Source organism: Amblyomma mixtum, chromosome 7 (assembly GCF_055824585.1).
Source record: "Amblyomma mixtum isolate Tamu chromosome 7, ASM5582458v1, whole genome shotgun sequence".
NCBI lineage: Eukaryota > Metazoa > Arthropoda > Arachnida > Ixodida > Ixodidae > Amblyomma > Amblyomma mixtum.
Window position 1 is genome coordinate 48,869,849 of NC_143018.1, and position 12,936 is coordinate 48,882,784.

General features: G+C 45.8%; 1 protein-coding gene across 2 annotated transcripts in view; it reads right to left on the reverse strand.

Annotated features, from left to right (window-relative positions):
• The window catches only part of LOC149336010 (uncharacterized), a 76,187-nt gene that overhangs the window by 38,035 nt on the left and 25,216 nt on the right, over nucleotides 1-12,936 (reverse strand). For both annotated transcript variants that reach the window (XM_089552512.1, XM_089552513.1), the window contains one exon: nucleotides 9,610-9,869. The gene's annotated coding sequence lies outside the window, so the exon portion shown is untranslated. The remainder of the gene's footprint in view (nucleotides 1-9,609; nucleotides 9,870-12,936) is intronic.

Here is a 12,936-nt window from a genome sequence, read left to right on the forward strand (position 1 = left end):
GGTCCAAGAACTGGAGAATGCCGTCCTGCAGAAGCTGATAAGCAAAAGTTAGTCATTTGCCCTGAAGTTTAAAATCATCGTGCAAAGAGTTCAGTGTTTTCTCATTTGGAATGGAGTATTTCTAGGCCAAAACAATTAAAAAAGGCGCCCATATTCCTAAAAACTTTAAGGAATTTGTCACTGTTAAAATGATTAATACCATCGTGTAAACAGCGATCGATGTATGATAAAAAGCTGTTGCACTAAACCGACGCAATGCATGAACCTATACAAATACTTTTATTTTGCAGATAAAACCGGTCGTTACATTTCATAAAATGCCTACAAAGTTAAAACTTTAAAAGGGTTAAAAACTTCTCCATCGTCATGCCTGCTGCATTTCGGAAACCAACTGCACCATTTTCATCTATGCAATCTTTGACGGCAGGGGACAGTTCAGGGTGAGGCACAGCATAAAGTGCTCTTGCACATCGATAGTGTCTACATCGCTGTCATCTTGAAAGAAACGAATGATGTCAATAAAATTCTTTACCAGGAAGGCGTCACTTAAATCGAGCACATTAAAAACTTTCAAAAAGAATTTACTAGCACAGTGCTACGATGTGCCACCTCCCTTCGCAATGGTACGAAACGTATTATCCGGTTTATGCGTCTTAACGCTAAAGACATGCAACGCACCACTTTCAGGGACAGTTATATCTCTTGCGAGCCTCTGAATATCTAAACGCTTGCAAAGCTCGGCTGCTTTAGCCTTAATTGTAGTTTGACCTTTTTTTCACACTAGTGAAGTTCTTGTTAATGGCCAAAGTTGTTAACGGCAAGACGACAAAGCCAAGAGGCAGGCAACAAGCGCTGAGGCAGGCAACAATGCTGAGGTAAATTTTTAATTGTGTCTCATGTGATAACTTTCTGATGGCTTATTTCCAGGTTACTTGCTAGGCTGCGCCTGGGCAGGCTTGTGGATATATTTACCGTGGTTTTACCTTCAATAAATTAGTTGCATGTACCGCCCGTGTTGCCCTTTCTTTCTGTGTAGTGCGTCGTGTTTTCGCTAAAGAGATAAATACTTTGTCAGAAAACCAACTAGCCCAACATCCAAGTCTTTTGAATTATATTAATTTACTTGAGGCTATTCGCGGCCAGCGAACGCAAGCGTAGTTGCGACATGTAGTGCTTACATTTCTTGGGAACTAGCCCGCTCTTGGGAGGGGAGGATGTCCTCTTCGTCTTCAGAATGGCGCCGCCATGTTTCGAGCGATGACCTATCAGAATCAGTGAGAAAATACACGGGTTTCGCTACACACGTAGAAAAGGAAGTGCGCTCGCGTGAGGAGAAAATGAATGAAAAGCAGTGTTCATTCACGTCTATCGCAAACTCCTATCGAAAAGCGCTGCTGAACTTAAACCTCGGCCGACGAAGGCTAGCACGCTGTTAGCTATGCCGCGGAACCTTTGTTACATAGCGCAGAAACTACACTTGCGTGCAGGGTAAGGAAATTCGAGACCTGTTAGATTGCAATACGTCTAATGATGGACCGGTAGTCTCGAAGCTTCCGCTTCTAGCGGTCCACATTATTAACCAAGCCATCACAATGCACCCTCCCGTAATGTCGCACCCCTTATGAGCCCTCAGCTGCGAATTTCGAACCTAACACACCAACTATGCGAAGGCATACAATAGCAGCTGTGTAGTAGACAAAAAGTGCTTACCCCTCGCTTGACCAGGACATGTTTGGCAAGTATGCTTGAAGACACAAAGTTCCTGGTTTCGGCGAGCGCGCTCAGTCGTTCGGAACGTCTCGTTGTCGAGTCTTGATACCGGCTGGACGCCTAGTGGATCGCTATCAGCTTGACTTCTGCCAGTCGGCTTCAGCGTGACGGGGGCAGTTCAGCGACAGCTCCTTTTTCGCCGGGCAAAGGGCCTCGGTGGTGTCGCACCCCGTCCTTTCTACTCGTGGAAACAATACTGCAAAGTCCGGGCGCGAAGTGCTATTTAACCTTTTAAATGCCACTCTGTGAAGCAGTGTTTCAAAGAAGAAAACTCCTAATTACAATTCACGCAAGCTTTCCAGATAGCCTTTGGAAGAAATGTACACAGTTACTGCGACTCACCTTTTATTTTTTTCCATTTTCCAGATATGAAACATTGGGGTTTTCCCATATACATAAGGCTGCTGTCGTCTGTAAAAGTGTTTATGGCCTGTGCAGTACGAATTTCTTATTCTTGCTATCTCAAGGCAAACTTATAGCAGCGTTCGCAAACCGTAAAGAGCGGATAACTATTCCCACCCCGGCTCCCAACCTTCGTATCCTCCCCCGTCCGACCAACATGTCTCCCGTCCTGCACGCCGGTCGTCGTCATGCGGCCGCGCAGCACCATTCCCCTCTGTTTGAAACCCAGGGTCTAGCGTCCACGGATGCCGCCTTCGTGGCTCCTCGAGGTTCCTGCGGTTACGCCCTGTACAATCCCCACCTCTACGGTCCTGAAATCCACACCAGCAGGCCGTATCTATGCACTGCGGGCGCATTGTCCCTCGAGGTACTTGCCATTGCGCATGCCCTCCAGTCATTTGCCCTCTTCAGCTCTCTCCCAGAGTACAGAGTCTATTCCGACTCACAAGCCGCTATACACCACATACAGGACCGCACCCTAACCCCTTCTCTCCAACAGGAGGTCGGACGAGCGGTCTCCGCACTGCAGCCTTCCATCGTTTTCCTCCGCTGGGGCCCTGGGAATTCAGGGATTGGGTCCCTCATTCATCACTCACGGCGCTGAAGGCTAGCCTTCTTCGGAACATTCAAATGAATGCAGTCATCACCCCGTCCCGCCTCTTTCTCTAACGCTATCGATCGGACCCTTCCTGTCCCAACTGCCCCTGTATCTATGCGGACCTGGGCCATTGCCTCTTCTATTGCCCGTCTGCTCAGCAGTCGGATTCCTACCCCCCCCCCCCCCCTTCCCTATTCATTACCATCTGGCTCGAATGCCCTGGCGCTGAAGTGGAAGAAGAGCGGCTTCTGGTCACCCATGCGGTTGACATGCTCGGCCTGTAAATTATGGCCGAATAAAGGTCTACAACTACAAAGGAAACCACTGGGTTTGACTAAGGTTCTGTTTCAGTGTGGGAGCACTATCGCTCTCAGCGCTTTAGATGCCGAGGCAAGTAAGTATTTCTAGAAGAATGGCTTTTACAGCATAGCTACGGTACACACTTTCCAGGACGACCCACGCTCGTATCCTTGTAATGGTCACGTGACCACCATCTGCCCGTGCCTCGCGCTGCCTTCGTCGCCTTTATGTGGTGTGCGCACTTGGTGTGTGAGTGGAGGGGGGGGAGGGAGTGGCCACTGCGGGGCGCATGCATCCCGGCTCAGCTTCATGCAATCTTTACCCTAATCGGGCTGGACATGTGGCCACAAGACGCCCAAGGCCTTCGAAACTCCTTTCAGGCGTGGCGCGTAGCCATGAGGTCAGAGCTCGAAAACATATAGCGGGTCCAATACAGGGTGCTTCACCTAGGATAATAGGCAATTTTTTAAAATTTAGCATTCTGAATAAGCTCATCAAAAAACCACCACAACAATAAAACGTATGGTTCAAATCCCTGAAACTGACAGACACCTTCTTCAGCTCCGGGAAGCTCAAGCAAGTCTCACTACATATGTTATAGAAGACGACTAAATCGAAAACCTAAAATACGCGTCGCGCAGGTCGTGAATGAAGCTCATGAATGTGCGATAGAATTGAGCCAACAGAAATCAATAGTCTTGAGCTTCCCTCAGGGGTGCACTAGTCATGGCCTAAAGTTGGAATATCCAGCGTTGCCTGATTGCCCTCAGCAAAGCCAAAGAAGTCACTAACAGGACCGTCCAGTAAAGTGAATACAGTTTTCTCGGCACTGATCAGGAACTCATCCAAGCCCTCTACACCATGTACTTAAGCGATACTAATATTCTCCCATGCACCCAGGAATACCTAGCATCCCCAAATCAGTTTTTGAAGCGCCTGTCATCACCCTAAATGAAGACTTTGCGCTGCAAGGGCATCGCACAAGAACACCGCCTCTGGAGCTGATCGAATCGCCAAAGTTAATATTAACAACCTCAGCCTGGCGCACGTTCAAGGCCTCAAGGACTTTCTCAGTAGAGACTTATGGGAGAAAGAACACGTACCGGTGAACTGGCGCCACGCGGCGATCATCACTATCCCCAAACCAGGGAAGCGCTCCGAGAGAGCTTTGATATATTTTGTTACACTCAGGACAAGAACTGCAAAGCATGATCAATAAGTTAGACAGGCAGAGCAGAACGGTGGGGCTAAGAATTAACATGCAGAAAACCAAAGAAATGTTCAACAGCCTAGCAAGGGAACAGCAGTTCGCAATTGGTAGCGAGGTGCTGGAAGTAGTAAGAGAATATGTCTAATTAGGGCAGGTAGTGACCGCAGATCCGGATCATGAGAGGGAAATAACTAGAAGAATAAGAATGGGCTGGAGCGCATATGGCAGGTTCTCTCAGATCATGAATGGTAGCTTACCAATATCCCTGAAGAGAAAAGTATACAACAGCTGTATCCTACCGGTACTAACCTATGGGGCAGAAACGTGGAGGCTAACAAAGAGGGTTCAGCTTAAGTTAAGAACAACGCAGCGAGCGATGGAAAGGAAAATGATAGGTGTAACGTTAAGAGATCGGAAGAGGGCGGGGTGGGTGAGGGAAAAAACGCGGGATAATGACATCTTAGTTGAAATCAAGAAGAAGAAATGGGCTTGGGCAGGGCATGTAATGCAAAGGCAAGATAACCGCTGGTCCTTAAGGGTAATGGAGTGGATTCCAAGAGAAAGCAAACGTAGCAGGGGACGGCAGAAAGTTAGGTGGGCGGATGAGATTAAGAAGTTTGCGGGGATACAGTGGCGGCAACTGACAAAGGACAGGGTTAATTGGAGAGACATGGGAGAGGCCTTTGCCCTGCAGTGGGTGTAGTCAGGCTGATGATGATGATGTTACAGTCGAATGGAAAGAGCGATAACTTCGTGCCGTCGCGGCCGGCGCTAACGGGAGCTTCCATAGAGCGTCTAGCGTCGCAAGCAACTGCAGTGACAGCAGTGTAGGCGGCAGGCCGGGAGGTGCAGTGGACGACAATCCGCGCACAGAGCGACTGAGATGGATGGTGGCAGCGAGTGCTGGAACTGGCCATGACACCCGCGCTGGAAGGGAATCGAGAAGTAGTTCGGTGAGCGACTTTTTTTCATGGCATCCATTGCTGTGGGCCGTTGAGCCGTCTTCACGAGTCAGCGCGGCTGGAGTGTGAGTTTAGTGCACCAACTGAGCTTCATTATTAGTTTGCAACACCAGCTGTTGTAAACAGTTACTTCATTTCGCAGCAAAGCAGGCGTAAAATGAATGGATGGATATTTCGAACTCGATAACGCTGAATTTAACTCCCTCAGTTGAAAAAGGTGACAGTTGTTCTGAGCGGCTGGTTGCTGTGCAAACAAGACCATAAGTTTTGTGATTAAAGTTTGAGAAAGCGAGCGCACTGTTGCAGCAATGTTTAGCAAAACATACTGCCTGTTTGACTTCTCAAATATGCCCCCAGTAGAACATTCATGCATAAACTGCTCGTGATAGAACGAGCAGAATTGTAGACACTTGTATACACTCTATAAATAGTTTAAGGCTTCATGTGAAGCGCTGTCCCCTTGAGCGGTTTATTCTAAAAGTGACTTTTCGCTGTGCAAATGGTTATATAAGAACACATAAGTGCTTATTAGAAAACACTAACAGGTTTTTGCAAGCAACGCAATAAAGATAGCTTTATGCAATAGGTAGGAGGGAAAATATCGCTTCTTCAACCAGATAAAACGAATGCCATGTGCTTATAAATTACGTTATTTCGCGGTAAGCTATATATATCATCCTAAAGAATGCATTGTGTCTCTATAATAGTTGCCAAAATGTCTGCTCTAAAGTCTGGGAGGGATCTGGATTGTAGATTTGTTATAGAGAGATCGAAATACATATTTAATGGGATGTTGGTGTGGTTAAAAAGAAGGGCTGATTTCTGAATTTCTAAGGGCAAGAAAAACGAATAAGGAGTGCTCGAATACGCTCCGCTTAGACCTGCCTGGCTATAGAAGCTTCGTTAAGGCCTTTGCAGAACAAAACTTGGCGTCGATGGTGATGCATAATTAAGAGTCAAAGCTCTTCTCTTCTGTGCACTTCTTTCTATACGCCCAAACTCCTGGAGCCAAATCTGCACAGCGTGGCGCGGCGAAGCACAGACCCCAGGCATTTTCTTTAAGGCATTAAGAGCGAAAGAGTTTAGGAAGGAGATGAATTGCTTCATGCAGAATTACACTGGCAGCGCAGAGGGTGCGGCAAGGGGCAAATCTTAAGGGCGAAATACTTGAATGGAGCACAGAAGAAAAATCGAATCGATAACATCATGTCAAAAGGTACGGACGGCTGCGCAGGGGACATGACGTGAGGACAGCCAAGATGTGATCTACAGTCAAAAGGCCTGAGTATATAATAAAAAGTAAAAGAAAGCAGTCTGGAATGTAAGAGAGAGAAGTGAAGTTCTCAGGGATTTCTTTCAGTCAAGGTGACGGTGCTTTATCTTTGGATATGGTTTACAATAGGTCGTATATAGAGGCCCTCCGTATTTAATTTCTATGAAGGAGAAGTTCTAGAGGCCCGTGATGTCAGTGCATGTTAAAGAACCCCAGGTGGTCGAAGGAGCCCTTCACTACGGCGTCCCTCATAGCCTGAGTCGCTTTGGGGCGTTAAACCCGATAAACCAAACCAAACCAAAAATGAGTATAGAGTTCAATTGGCCACCTCCCAAAGTTGCGCCGTAGTGAAGGGTTTTGGATAATTTTCACCACCGGCGGTTTTTTAACGTGCACTGAAAGCGCAGAATGCATGAAGTCGCGGGTTCGATCCATCCGCGGTGGTCGCATTTCGATGGAGGCGAAATTCTACAGGCCCGTGTACTGTCAGATTCCATTGCACGTAACGAACCCCAGGACGTGGAAATTATTAACGCGAGAGCATTATATGGCTGTGTCGCGTCAGCAAAATGTGTTCGCAATTTTGGCCGCATGACGTCGTTCTCTGAAGCTAAATGTGTGAAAGTGTGACTGTGACAGACAGTGTGTGCTAAAATGTTGCCGTGGGAAAAATTTGGTTGATGAGATGTAATTCTTTAATTAATTAAACGCGTAAAAACGCGAACAAATGAACTTACTCTTCAAAATAGCCATGAACGTTGATATAGTTCATGGACGTCACAGCAACCACGAATGACGATATAGTATGCGGACGTTTTGCTTTCACATTGCAACAATGTGGGTCGTGGCAGCGATCTTAATGTTTTTCAGTGTCGTCCTCTACACTGTCCCTCAAAACCTGATCCTCTTTGGGACTTGAAAGTTTACCTGCGATTCCAAAAGAAGTTACAAGAATATACAGCGAGAGGCGCCAAGGTACAAGACCGCGGGGGGGACCTCCCATGAGAATAAATTTCAACACACAACTAATCAGAAAAGAAGTTGGAAAAGTTATCTCCCTCTGCTCTATTATATTGCGAAGCTACACAGAAAAATAACAACGTACTTAGTATAAAGTGCAAAACCGACAGATTTAAACACAACAAACAGAATGCAGAAGAAAGTACAAATACTCACTGTAGGTTGCCGTGATACATAGGATAAATAACATTGGTCTAATGAAACCAACATATTAACAAGGAAAAGAAGGAAGAAGGAACCCCCAACAGCGAAATCAAATGTACTATAATCCTATTAGCGGGCCCATTCAAACCTATACACACTTTTAACAGAGCTCTTTGGTTGAAACTGAATTGGAATAAGGGTGGCGAATGTAGTGAAATTAATTATAACGAAAGTGAATTTTTTCTCCATTCCGGGAGCTCTTCAAAGCTCAGCCAAAGCCGACACCGGAGCAGGAGACATACAAGAAGCACGGAGGACAACGGCTGGCTGATGATGAATTCAAACTCGCCCAACCTTCGTCATTACTCGAAAAGCTGCTGGGCCTTTACCTTCGAAAATATATTTTGCCGGTGGTGTTGTTTTTTGTGACGCCGAAGAGTTAGGCTGCTAGTGTGTTTAGAGAAAACGCTCATTCTTGCAATTGGTAGCAGAGGCAAAAGTTTTGAGTACTCTACCGCCTCCTCCCTTTCCACCCGCTGTTAGCACAAATGCGGTCGGTCGGGTGAGCTATGTGCATGCAAATCATATCGTACGGTGTCGTGTTCATTGCAGCAGCCTGTTTCCTACCCCTATAAATTCTTGTCTGGAACAATCATGTACCACTCTGAAGAAGACAGGTCGCCAGTAGAAACGTCAGTAAACCCTTGTTAAGCTTTTAAACGTTTTATGTATATATATTGTGACGCCCATGAAAAGGCGATACCTATTCTGCGTGGTCGGCGTCGCTGACTAAGCCGAAGAACGAGGTTGGGGGCGTCTCGTGCTCGTCAAGCGGACCCAGCTGCTTTCAATCACCCGTCCCGGTCTTAATAAACCCTGGCCGTCACAACACGCACACACACACACACACACACACACACACACACACACACACACACACACACACACACACACACACACACACACACACACACACACACACACACACACACACGCACGCACGCACGCACGCACACACACACACACAAACACACACACACACACACACACACACACACACACACACACACACGCACACGCACGCACGCACGCACATGTATATATATATATATATATATATATATATATATATATATATATATATAGAAATTGAAAAAGATAACAGGATTTAATTCACGAGCTTTCGGCTGGAGGACCAGCCTTTTTCGAGTGTATCACAGTATTCGAAACTAGCAGCTTCTAGAGCATCCGCGAGGTACAGAAAAAAGCGTAAAGCACAAATGCAACCAAAGATGAGGGGGGGGGGGGAAATGAAAAAAAGAGAATCGGTTACAACTTGAAAAAGCGATCCCCTAACACCTGCATCCATATTAGACGATCGCCTTTTCAAGTTGTGACCAATTCTTTTTTTTTCGTCTGTTTCTTCATTCCCCATTTCATTGCGTCATACTGCGTCATACTGATCTGACATTGTTTGCACCGACTGCTCAATGTTCTCCATCGTGAACTTCAATGTCATATAAGCTGTTCAAGCCTGTCATTTATGCTCATGAACAAGCTGGCATAATCAGTTTCCTGCTCCGTTTTGGACCTGCCACTTTGGCTGCGCCTTGTGTTCGCATTCCGACACGTTGGACAGCGCCACGCTTTACGCCATGCCTCCTCCTTTGCCGTGAACATCGATTCTACAACTGCCGAGCAATTTCCCAATTGATACATATAAGAGCAATCCACACATGGAAAGCCCTCGTCATCTGGACAATCGTTAATGCAGGCCGGCCACGCCTCCGCAGGTATGGCAGCATGCGCTAAGTACAATTTGACATACAGCAGCGCACTAGAAGAGGAACAAAACAACTACAGCGAAAGAGCAGCACCAGCAAGGGTAACGAAGAGAGCCAAGAATAAGGCAAAAGAATTTTCGACTAACCTAGAAAAATACAGTAGTACAACGTTCAGAGTCGGTCGACAAGGCTGCTCGTGCCAAAGAGCTCGGGCGAGGGTGGTTCCGTCCTTGTTATACGCTTGGCGGCGACGTGCTTGGGCACGCTGACGTCACGATGCTCGCAGGGATGTCGCGCAGCGACAGGAAGGGCGTCGGCCGGTATCAGCAACGTTTCCGCTCGCTCTTGTCTTGAATAAAAACTCAGTAGTTGCTCACACGAACATCGATGTACGCATCTGTCGGCCCTGCAAAAATGCAGTAGAAGAACGTTCAGAGTTGGTCAGCAAGGCTGCTGCTGCCGCTGCCGCCAAACAGCCCTCTTCTGCCACGAAGCCCTCTTCGTAACTCAAAAAGCCTATTTAGAAAATTTATTGCAGGCTTCACTGAAACACCTTGCATATGTACAGGGCGTGTCGCCTAAGACTCTACACAATTTTCAAAAAATAGGCTTTTTGAGTTAGAAGAGCCCTTTTTTCGACATAGCGTTATCAGCGATGTAGTGCGTCAGAATACAGCTTAGACGTGCTAACTAGCAGGATCGTTTACTAAAATTGAATAGTAACTTTTTAACTATTAGTATTAGACTTCTCATTACTGAGAGGCCTGTAGCCTATTGTAACCAATATCCATATGAGCTTTTAGAATTTCTAAAACGTGGTTACCCTCGGCACTGTGGCCAAAGAAATTTTGTCTACAACGTGCCAAAATACATGCGCTTTCGAGAAGCTTGCAGGCAAAGCAACCTCTTCAGTGCACGCAACTCTTCTAAATAGCAAAAATTTTTTGTGCCACAGCCGCGAGGGCAATCGCGTTTTTGACCTTCTAAAAACTGATATGGATATTACCTACGGTGGGCTACACGCCTCTCAATAACTAAGGAACCCAACTGTAAAAGCTTAAAATTTAACTATTCAATATTAGTTAACCGGCTTGAAAGTTAGCACGCCTTAGCGGTATTTGATATACTTTACCGCTGGCAATGGTATACCTAAAAATCGCTCTTGTAACTCAAAAAGCCTATTTTTAAAAATTGTTTAGGCCCTTAGGCGAAACACACTGTGTATAACATATCGGCCGGTGGGATCTGAACTCGATGGTGAGACATTTATGGGCTGTCCTCGCCACGCGCGAAAATGTCGGAAATACTTTGCCTGCTTGATCGAGCTCAAGTCTAATTAGGAGACACTGATGTCTGTAAAATGAGGAAAATAATTCTTAACGAAATGCATACTACAGATACTAAGGGCATCAGAGCAAACGTGATAAGGGAAGTTGAGAGTAAATGTTAGAAACAGGAGCGAAAGCCATCGCAGCGGCGGACGGAAGTTAATGCATACCTCTCGTATGAGAGGCTCCGATTGGGTCTCCAGTGCCACGAGGTAGCCAACCATTTCTCCGTGTGCACAAGCCATTTCTGGCCTAATACTGGGATATCTTTAGTGCGAAGGATATGAAAACGAAGGTGTTTGAGACCGTCATGTATAGAGTAGACTGTGTTAGTGATGACTCTCTTCAGCCAACGTGCTCTTGCTGAACGAAATCAAATGATCACAAAAAAGTGCTACGATTAAGAACGAAACGTGGCTGGACGCAGCCCTGGCCTGAAGTAAAAAGTATAGTGCGTAAGCATTTGCGTAAAAAGTCGCACGGCTCCTTTGGCTTTGTGCTGTGTGGTTTGGTATACATCGCAATAGCTGGCAAGAAATGCGGCAAGAAATCTCTTCACCCCACCGAAACTCAGGACCTCGTATGCTATAAATAATCAGCACCACTATAATGCTCTGGAGCAAACCCCTTGCGCTTTATATAATTGGAAGAGGCTTTATGTCGAGGATGCGCTGAGATCAAGAGAGCTTCACTTACCTGGGATGAGGGAGAAATGAAATGCAGCTTTGTCGAGAACGGCAGAGAGTCATTTAGAGGGAAAGTTGAACGGACTTGTAGGCAGAAAGGAACATTGGGTAGATGATAGTACTACCGTATTTACCCGCGTAACTAAAAGCGCTTCCACGGTTTTTTCGCGAAAAGTTCGCGAAGGAGCTGCAGCAAAAGAAAACAAAAGTGTTACAGCAACAGGACCGGCTTCGACATTTAACTTCATTTTTTCCTGCATTCCTGTGAAGGAGGCGTACGCATATTATACCAGAAAGCAAAGCGAAATACGAAAACTTAGATTGCTGACGTAGGTTATGATGATGAAAAGAAACGACCTGCAGTGCGCTCTTGCAATGGCTTAGCGAAGAGCATAGAGGGAAATTTTAGGCTGTCTTGTAGGGCTGACTTAATAGAGTACGATTAAACCTCATTGAGATTTTGGTAGAACATTTGGTTTCTTCTGCTTAATGATATGCGAGAGTGCTATTTAAAGAATCCAATTCAACCGTATTTATTCGCGCCTGTAACAGATGCTTGAGGTAGTGATGAAAAAAAAAAAACCACGGAAGAAATACAGGCTGGCAATGAGAAAAGCAGTTATTTATTTACAGGGGCAGAAAAAAAAGCGCCATTGCAGAAATAACTGAAGAAAACAAGTTGTTCGAAACAAACTAAGAAACGGAAAATTGTGCGTACATCTGCGTTCAGAATTATGTGACTACGGAAAACAGAAACAGATGTTAAGCATTTACGATAAGGGCAAAAATTACACGTTAGAAAAGAAAGGTTAATGAGGTCACATTAAAAACAAAACAAAAAGAAGGCAAGAAGAATGTGCAGGTGAACTGATCAGAGTGTATTAGACGCTAGGAACGCCACAAGGATATATAAATACATGGTTATATTTATTTGGAAACGAAGCGTTGGCAGCGTCATTGACACAGAAGTATGCCGCGTCAGACAACGAAATTTTATGTTTCGCGCGAAGCAGGATTTTTGAAACAGCATGGGTTTCAGTTATATGTCACCTGTATCTTTGCTTCCTTCGGAACGCAGTTTTAAAAATTATCAGTATTGAAATCGGTTAAGACAGCACAGTGTACACATATGCTCCATTTTTTTCAGGGTTTTTGAACGATGGCCCAGTAGTTGCCTATGTAGGCCTGTTATAACCTTGGCATTCTTGCTCAACAAAGAGAATTGGTATCTCTGTGATCTCCTGTTTACATGTTTTGAAATTCCACGAAGCCTGGGCACAATACGGCACACTCTAGTTAGGAGCTCGAAATGTGCCAACTATCCCAGCAGCTAACCTCCTCCTTGGACGTAACCACGAAGTGCTGTAGACACTCGCATTTAACCCAATGCTCTCCGCTTAAAAAGCATGCAGCGTTACCTACGAAGCAGGTACGTGCACGAACCTTTGAGAGCACAGGA